This window comes from Triticum aestivum, chromosome 1B, assembly GCF_018294505.1.
Source record: "Triticum aestivum cultivar Chinese Spring chromosome 1B, IWGSC CS RefSeq v2.1, whole genome shotgun sequence".
Taxonomy (NCBI): Eukaryota; Viridiplantae; Streptophyta; class Magnoliopsida; order Poales; family Poaceae; genus Triticum; species Triticum aestivum.
In genome coordinates this window covers 379484982-379495545 of record NC_057795.1, presented here as the reverse complement: position 1 = coordinate 379495545, position 10564 = coordinate 379484982, and positions in this window count along the sequence as shown.

Below are 10564 nucleotides of genomic sequence, written 5' to 3'. Positions count from 1 at the left end.
TGGCGGACTCAAGGAACAAGTTTACACAACCGGATGAAGGCACTCCTTTGGACGACACTTGAAGGAAGTTACTAGGTACCTAAACATCGGAATACCAAGCTTCACTGGGACCTACATCGCCACTTTACCAGAAGAGGAGCATTGGATGATTCGAGTTCAAGTTCCAGGAAGGACGTTCATGCCAGTCACTATGCCCATAGAGTTTTCCTTTGATGCGCCAACCTGGAGTCTACGAAAGAGCATGGCAGCCCACATCGCTATGGGACGCATTGGATAAGTTTACCACAAGGATCTCGAGGACACTATCTACCAGATATGTGGGCGCCAAGATGAGCAATGGGAGATTATCAACACCATGAGGGACAGGTCCATTGCAGCTTTCATCCAGGAGTTAAACCAGCACATTCGTTGCCAGGAGAACCAGATGTGCGCAGGCATGGTAGATCTGAAGAAGGCAATGACCAGGATTACGGAGCTAGAAGAGGAACTCAAGTATGCACGCGATGGATATGAGGAGGAAATGATGATACTAGTGGATAAGAATGACGATTTGACGAGGAATCTAGCAGTATTCATGGGAGACCCCGTGCCAGGAGGAGATGACAATGATTCCAAGGACATTTGTTCAGAGGACTACATCATCATCGACGACACCGATTCAGACCCCGACAATAGCGATGATGACTATGTTGATGAAGCTGGAGCGGATATCATGGAGTCTTCTACCGATTAAAACTTATAGTCGACCACCATATCAGTAGTAGTATTCTCCCATGTATATAGTATAGTCCGAGCACTTTTGTAATGATAGTTAGACCGATTGTATGCCCTTGTTTGAATTGATTGAAGTGATATGAGTGTGTTTGTCTCATGTGCATATGGGTAGTGTTTCCCCTTAGACCTCATTCTATTCTGTTTTCTCACCTTTTCTAAACCCAACAGATGCCTCCGAGACGTGACAATGGATTTGCCTTCCCACCGGAACTCACTCAGTTGATCCAGTAGCAGAATACCCTGATGCAGCTATTAGTTCAGAATCAGAACCAAGGCAACAACAACAACAACAAAAACAACCCACCACCACCACCACCTGTTGATCACTTAGCCCATTTCCTAAGGCTGAATCCGCCAGTGTTCTCTACTAGCACCGAGCTGATTGTTGCATATGATTGGCTCCGCAAGATTGGAAGGGAGCTGACTACTGCAGGATGCATAGATGCGGAGAGAGTGTGTTTTGCCGCACACCAGCTTGATGGACCTGCGGCATCATGGTGGGAGAATTTCACAGCCACTTACCCCATTGACACTATTACATGGGATCGGTTTCAGCAGTCATTCCGCACTTCCCATGTCTCAGTAGGGGCTATGAACACGAAAAAGCGCGAGTTTCGCAACTTGCGCCAAGCAGGACACACTGTGGGCCAGTACGTGGATGAGTTTAGTAAGTTAGCACGTTATGCCCCTGATGATGTAGCAACTGATGCCGCTAAGCAGGAGAAGTTTCTGGAAGGACTGAATGATGAGCTAAGCATGCATTTTATGGTGGCAACCTTCAACAACTACCAGGAGTTGGTAGATAGAGCTCTTATGATTGAAGGGAAGCAGCAGCAGATAGACAGTCGCAAGAGGAAGTACGGACAAGGGAAGTACAATTCAGTAGCTCAGCAGAGACCCCGTTTTACCGCGAACTCGGGAGGACACATTCACCATAACCATGGAGGCCATAATTCCAATGGAGGAAGTTCGCATAACCATAGTGGCCCCAAGAATGGGAATGGGAATGGAGGAAGCAATGGCCAGAATCGTTCCAACCCAGCAACGCCCGCCAAGAAGGATCTAAGTCACATTACTTGTTTCAAGTGCGGGAAGAATGGACACTATGCCACCGAGTGTTCTGAAGCAAACAATGGAAATGGCAATGGAAGCTCTAGGAAGAAGCCCAACCCTTTCAACAGGGGACAAGTGAACCACTTTAGCGTGGAGGAGGTTGAAGCGCAACCAGATGCAGTTATAGGTAAGATTTTGGTTAAGTAATTTACTGCAATCGTTCTTTTCGATACCGGTGCATCGTATTCATACATATCAAGGGGATTTGTGGATAAGTATCACATGTCAACCCAAGCCCTTAGGTCACCCATGTTAGTAACCTCGCCAGGAGCAGAGTATATGGCCAGCCTATGGTGTGATCGGTTACCATTAAGGATTGGTAACTACGTGTTCCCCTCAGACCTAATAATATTGGAGTCACAAGGACTAGATGTAATATTAGGCACAGATTGTTTATCAAAGTATGGAGGGAACATTGACTGCGCTAGTAAGTCAATTATGCTCACCACCCCAGAAGGAAGAATGATTAAGTATGTATCCCGACATGTGCCGAAGAGGACTCAAGTGAATTCCTTATCAGAAGTTGTACAGGAGGAACTACCATTGGTGAAGGATTTCCCTGATGTATTTCCAGAGGAGTTGCCAGGCATGCCACCGGATAGAGACATTGAGTTTTTGATTGATCATTTGCCGGGCACCGGGCCAATATCAAAGAGACCGTATCGGATGCCCGCACAGGATTTGGAGGAAATTAAGAAGTAGATTAAGGAGTTACTGGGTAAAGGTTACATTCGACCAAGCTCTTCACCCTTGGGGAGCCCTAGGACTTCTTGTGGAGAAGAAGGATGGATCATTAAGGATGGTTGTTGATTATCGTGTGTTGAATGAGGTGACGATCAAGAACAAGTACCCACTGCCGATGATCAATGATTTGTTTGACCAGTTGCAAGGAGCTAAGGTATTTTCCAGGATCGATTTGCGGTTAGGATACCACCAGCTGAAGATTCGAGAGAAGGATATACCTAAGACAGCTTTTACCACAAGGTACGGGCTATATGAGTATACCGTTATGTCATTTGGTCTGACTAATGCGCCTGCATATTTCACGAACGTGATGAACAAGGTGTTTATGGAGTTTTAGGATAAGTTCGTTGTAGTGTTCATTGATGATATATTAGTCTACTCGAAGAATGAAGAGGAGCATAAGGAACATTTGCATTTGGTTCTTGAGAAGCTTAGGGAACACCAGTTATATGCCAAGTTCAGCAAACGTGAGTTTCGGTTAAAGGAAGTTGAATTTCTCGGACATGTTATATCCGGAGAAGGAATAGCAGTAGACCCCACCAAGGTTGTTTTTGTGACTAAATGGGTAGCACCCACATCAGTTGGAGAGATCCGGAGTTTTCTTGGACTTGCGGGATATTATCGGAGGTTCATTAAGAATTTCTCCAGGATTGCAAATCCCATGATAGAGTTGTTGAAGAAGGACACCAAGTTCAAATGGACCAAGGAGTGTGAAGCCAGTTTTCAGGAGTTGAAGAAACATTTGGTTACAACCCCAGTGCTGATTCTTCCAGATCAACGTAAGGATTATGAAGTGTATTGCGATGCTTCCCGTTGAGGACTTGGAGCAATGCTTATGCAGGAGGGAAGAGTTGTTTCATCTGCCTCACGACAGCTTAAACCTCATGAGCAAAATTATGCTACACATGATTTGGAGTTACCAACCGTAGTGCATGCGTTGAAGACTTGGAGATATTTTCTCATCGGAAACCATTGTGATGTATACACGGATCACAAGAGTATGAAGTATATCTTCACGCAGAAGGAGTTGAACCTCAGGCAGAGGAGATGGTTGGAGCTCATTAAGGATTATGATATGAAGCTGCACTATCATTCCGGAAAGGCTAATGTAGTAGCCGATGCATTGAGTCGCAAGAGTTATGTCAATAAGCTCATGACCGGAGGATTACCCAAGGAATTAGTAGAGGATCTTTGTGAGCTACATTTGGAAATAGTTCTGAGAGGTTATGTAGCAGCATTGGAAATTCAGTCTACTTGGATGGATAAGATCAAAGATGCACAGAAGACTGACAAGGAGATTGCCGAGATAAAGGAAAGGATGAGCAAACGAAAGGCTAAAGGATTTCGTGAGGATGAGCACAATACCTTATGGTTTGAGGATCGCGTATATGTGCCTAATGACCCCGAGATCAGGAAGTTGATTCTGCAGGAGGCCCATGATTCGCTATATTCGATTCACCCAGGAAACCCCAAGATGTATTTGGATTTGAAGGAAAGTTTTTGGTGGACCGGAATGAAGAAGGATATTGCTGAGTATGTAGCTGTATGTGATGTATGTCAGAGAATTAAGGCAAAGCATCAGAAGCCAGCAGGATTGCTACAGCCATTGCCAATACCCGAATGGAAGTGGGACAAGCTTGGCATGGCCTTTATCACGGGATTGCCCAGGAGCCGCTCAGGCTATGACTCGATATGGGTTGTAGTCGGTCGGTTGACGAAAGTAGCTCATTTCATCCTAGTGAAGACCACTTATACAAGTGCAAATTTGGCAAAGATATACATGACCAGGATCGTATGTTTGTATGGAGTTCCGAGGACCATAGTATCAGATAGAGGAACCCAGTTTACCTCAAAGTTCTGGAATCAGTTGCATGAGACTTTGGGTACTAGGCTATAGTTCAGTATAACCTTTCATCAACAGACAGATGGACAGACCAAGAGAGTCAATCAGATTCTAGTGGACATGTTGAGAGCTTGTGCGCTAGATTATGGATCTAGTTGGGACGACAATTTGCTGTATGCAGAGTTCTCTTACAACAACAGTTATCAAGCCAGTTTGAAAATGGCCCCTTTCGAAGTCTTGTACGGAAGGAGGTGCAGGACACTGTTATTGTCGGATGAAGTTGGAGATCATCAGTTGTTTGGACCAGATTTGATGAAGGAGTCTGAAGAGAAGGTTAAACTGATTCGTGACAGACTCAAGGTAGCCCAATCCAGGCAGAAGAGTTATGCGGATTCTAAACGCACGAAGACGGTTTACGAAGTCGGAGACAGAGTATACCTTTGTGTGTCACCACTTCGAGGAGTTAAGCATTTTGGAGTTAAGGGAAAGTTAGCACCACATTTTGTGGGACCATACAAAGTTTTGGAACGTATGGGAGAAGTTGCTTACAAGCTGGAATTGCCAGAAGGATTGTCAGGAGTTCATGATGTGTTTCACGTTTCCCAGTTGAAGAAGTGCCATGCAGAGATGGTCGATATTCCTCTAAGAGATACAGTGCCACTGGAAGCGATTCAGCTGGATAGCGATTTGACTTACGAGGAGAAACCAGTGAAGATTCTTGAGTTTGCCAGCCGAGTCACACGCAGCAAGGTGATCAAGTTCTGCAAAGTTCAGTGGATCCACCATACCAAGGATGAAGCCACCTGGGAACGAGAGGAAGTCCTACGGAAGGACCACCCACACCTATTTTCTAGCCAACCCAAATCTCAAGGGCGATATTCATCTTAAGAGGGGTAGGTTTGTAACATCCCAAATTTTCAATTTGGAATGTTATACATAGGTCATCACATGCATATCATATTTTATTGCATTTTGGCTGATCCTAGAAATTCTTAGCAACTCAAGGACCCACGTTGAGAGTTGGGGATTTCATTTATTTTCATATTTGAACTTTCATCAAATATTGAAAAGAGGATCATTTTGGTTTTAATCATTTTTGTCTTCGAGTATTTCAAATATGAGAATAAAAGAGAGGAGATAATATGACGTCTCCAAAATAAAAGAAATATTAGAGGAAAAATACTAAAATCAAATTTTATTTTATTTGCTATTTTATTTGAATTAGAAAAATTGGACATTTTCGAAAATTGCATTTTAGGCCAAGAAAATGTTCACTTTGTTCTAAATATTCCATTTAGACGGTGAAAATTTGTTTTGGCATTTTTAGAATTTTTTAAAATTTCGAGGATTTTTTTCTGCTCGGCGGATTTTTTTTAAAAAACTTTCCGCAGCACGACTGGGCCGAAGGCCCAACCGAGCCGGGCCGCACCCACGCCGCCGCCGCCTCCCATGCGGGAGGGAGTCCCTGCTGCCGCCGTGTCCGAGTCCGGCCGGGGCACGCCTCCCGAGGCCGACCCCGACCCGGCGCCCCCTTCCCCAAGCCTCGCGCCGCCCCCCCTCTTAAATACCCCGCCGCTGCCATCCCTGCAGCCCCACCTCGCCCCACCGCACCCCACCGCCGGAAGCCGCCGCCGGAAGCCGCTTAGCCGTCGTCGACGCTGCCCACCCCTCCCACCGACGCACAGCCGCCGAGCCGCGCCACCCCGCCGACGCCCCGACGCCGCCCACGCCTCCCGCCATGCCACCCCGCTGATGCCTCGACGCCACCCTGCCGATGCCTCGACGCCGCCCCGCCTCGCCGGAGGTATATGCCGCAGCCGCTGTCGTTTCATTTTTTTAAACCGTTAGGGTTTTTTTAGAAACCTAGATCTGTTTTTTTAGAAACCTAGATCTGTTTTTTAGAATAGATCGGTTTGGTTTTTTCGGTTTAGTTATTTAGCGGACGTACATTCGTTTGAACGAACGTTGTTTATCAGTTAGTCGCAGACAGTGAACGTTCATTCGTTATCCTGTTCGTCTCGTTTTATTTTCCAGGGTTTTCCGCGATTATTTTCGATCGCGATTTCTACCCTGATCTTCGTTCTAGTATATCTTTTCACTTATTTATCCGAATTAGATGAAACAAGCGCCTAAATCTTCGCCTCGAAGCCCTCTTTCTGTTTAACCAACTTGAACAAGATTTTTGTACTGTAAAATTTGACTTTAGTCTAGATTAGTAAACGAATCTTGTTTCTTTTGTAGTTTGAGTTTTGTTGCTCCGTTTGATTGATTCTTTTTGCAAAACGGAGTTCTGCAGTTGAAATTTCTGGTTAGATCTTTTATTTGACTTTTACCTGTGTTTCTAGTTTGAGTGCTTATGTATGTTATTGTTTGTTTGCGATAGAATACCCGAAGTGTGAAGCGTGCTACTACGAGTCTCTAGGTTTTGCAGATCATCAGCAAGGCAAGTAACACTTTGATTCATATCATCTTATTACCCAAGTTTTTATGCATTAGTTACAACCCTCAAGCATTGCATGGTTAGGATATGATTAACATGTGGGTTTTGGGAAGTAGATGATGGGAACCATTGCCTTTTCAACCTTTGGAGTTACTCTAATGCTCAGGGGTTGGCTTGAGACGGTTGGATTGGGTGAGTGTATCCATGACAAAATGTGAGTATTGTTAATTAACGGTTGAACTTAAGGTGGCTACTTTAAATACACATCTGGGTGGATTGGTTGGGGGTACAGGGCACCTGGAGAATCCAGTGTTTGTTCCTAGGATATCCCGGAGTACCTGTTGTGATCATCCTACGGTTCACCACCCAGGCTCAAAGGGATCATAAGATTATTCATGCTAGAAACTTCCGTCTGCAGCCACAAGACATTATGGGCTCTGGCATAGTTGAGTAAGTTGCGTGAGCTCTTGAAGAGGTGGACTAGCAGATGTAGGGGATGTAGGTGGTACTGTCTACCCAGAGTAAAGAGTTAATGCTTCTGAAAGACTGTGTCTCGGTCATCCGTTTCTCAAACATCATGTACTGTGAGAAATTCAAAGGAGGAGATTGAGTCTTGTGGGGAAAGTGTGCAAACCTCTCCGGAGTGTACAAATTAATCATGGTTAGTCGTGTCCCCGATTATGGACATCTTGGGTATCTGGTTCTTGGATCATCATGTGGATGTCATCACTCTAAATTAATTTGATTGGGTTAATTGATGTTGCTTAATTGGGATTCAGTTGGAGGAACCTTCTCAATGTTTAACAACCACAATGATAGTTAAATAAAATTTATTACTTTGTTGTAGGGAAAAATTAGCTTTCCACCAGCCATATATGCATGTAGTGATAGCCTTTATCTGTTCATTACTCTATGTGTTACATTGCCAGCATATTCCATGTGCTGACCCATTTCGGGCTACAACATATCATGTTGCAGACTTTTTAGACGATGAGTAAGGTGCCATAGTCATTGTCGTTCACTCCGCTATGCCGTTGGAGTTTATGGACTCACTTTATCTTCCATGCCTTCTGTTGTTATCGTTTTTAGATGGCCTTAAGCCATATTATTGTAATGAGTTCTCTTTTGAGACATTTGATGTAATAAGTGTTTGATTGAAACTCTGTTATAAATCCTCGAGTACTGTGCGTGTCAGCAATACCAATCCAGGGATGACACTGATGCACAGAGGCTAGACTGTTTGAGGTCTGGTCACTACACTTCCTATTTCTTTTGTTACTCCTAATCGCAAACAGTTAATTGAACTGTACCATATGCCTTGCATTGCACACGCAACTAAAATCTGAACCGTGTTTGATGCTTCCGTCATCGCAAACATTTTGGACATTTTTTACGGTTCTTCTAAACCACCGTTTGCGATTATTGCATCGCACACAGTTTCTCGAAGGGTCTCTGATCGTAGTGTCGCGTTAGCAGCATCCTGCACTAGTGCTAGTACCTTCGCCTATATATACTCTTATACCCTTAAAACATCCAGGAGAGCCATAAAACCACGTTTCCACCGCCGCAACTATTTGTACCCGTGAGATCCCATCTATTGACCTTTTCCGGCATCCTGCCGGAGGGGGATTCGATTACGAAGGGCTTCTACATCAACACCATTGCCTCTCCAATGAAGCGTTAGTAGTTTACCACAGACCTTCGAGTCCATAGCTAGTAGCTAGATGGCTTCTTCTCTCTCTTTGATTCTCAGTACCATGTTCTCCTCAATTTTCTTGGAGATCTATTCGATGTAATATTCTTTTGCGGTGTGTTTGCCGAGATCTGATGAATTGTGGATTTATCATTAGATTATATGAATATTATTTGGTTCTTCTCTGAATTCTTATATGCATGATTTGATATCTTTGTAAGTCTCTTCAAATTATCGGTTTAGTTTGGCCTACTAGATTGATCTTTCTTGCAATGGGAGAAGTGCTTAGCTTTTGGTTCAATCTTGCGGTGTCCTTTCCCAGTGACAATAGGGGCAGCAAGGCACGTATTGTATTGTTGCCATCGAGGAAAAAAAGATGGGTTTTTCATCATATTGCTTGAGTTAATTCTTCTACATCATGTCATCTTACTGAATGTGTTACTCTGTTCTTTATGACCTTAATACTCTAGATGCATGCTAGATAGCGGTCGATGTGTGGAGTAATAGTAGTATATGCAGAATTGTTTTGGTCTACTTGACACGGACGTGATGCCTATTGATGTCTACTACACAACCTTCTTATTGTAGATGTTGTTGGGCCTGCAAGTGCACAGGTTTGTAGGACAGTAGCAAATTTCCCTCAAGTGGATGACCTAAGGTTTATCAATCCGTGGGAGGCGTAGGATGAAGATGGTCTCTCTCAAACAACCCTGCAACCAAATAGCAAAGAGTCTCTTGTGTCCACAACACACCCAATACAATGGTAAATTGTATAGGTGCACTAGTTCGGCGAAGAGATTGTGATACAAGTGCAACATGGATGGTAGATAAAGGTATTTGCAATCTGAAATTATAAAAACAGCAAGGTAACAAGTGGTAAAAGTGAGTGTAAACGGTATTGCAATGATAGGAAACAAGGCCTAAGGTTCATACTTTCACTAGTGCAAGTTCTCTCAACAATAATAACATAGATAGATCATATAACAATCCCTCAACATGCAATAAAGAGTCACTCCAAAGACACTAATAGCGGAGAACAAACGAAGAGATTATGGTAGGGTACGAAACCACCTCAAAGTTATCCTTTCTATTCTATCTATTCCAGAGTTCGTAGTAAAATAACATAAAGCTATTCTTTCCACTCAATCCATCATAGAGTTCATACTAGAATAACACCTTAAGACACAAACCAACCAAAACCTTAATGTCACCTAGATACTCCATTGTCACCTCAAGTATCCGTGGGCTTGATTATACGATATGCGTCACACAATCTCAAATTCATCGAACCAACACAAAGTACTTCAAAGAGTGCCCCAAAGTTTCTACCGGAGAGTCAAGAAAACGTGTGCCAACCCCTATGCATAGGTTCATGGGCGGAACCCGCAAGTTGGTCACCAAAACATACATCAAGTGGCACGTGATATCCCATTGTCACAACAGATAAGCATGGCAAGACATACATCAAGTGTTCTCAAACAAAAGACTCAATCCGATAAGATAACTTCAAGAGGGAAACTCAATTCATCACAAGAGAGTAGAGGGGGAGAAACATCATAAGATCCAACAATAATAGCAAAGCTCGGGATACATCAACATCGTGCCTTAGAGGGAACACGAGAGAGAACACGAGAGAGAGAGAGAGAGAGAGAGAGAGAGAGAGATCAAACACATAGCTACTCGTACATACCCTTAGTCCCGAGGGTGAGCTACTCCCTCCTTGTCATGGATAGCGCCGGGATGATGAAGATGGCCACCAATGATGGGTTCCCCCTCCGGCAGGGTGCCGGAACGGGCTCCCGAGAGGTTTTTGGTGGCTACAGAGGCTTGTGGCGGCGGAACTCCTGATCTATCTTGATATTCGATGGTTTTAGGGTACGTAGACTTATATAGGCGAAAGAAGTAGGTCGGGGGGTGCTCGAGGGGTCCACGAGATAGGGGGGCGTGCCCCCCTATC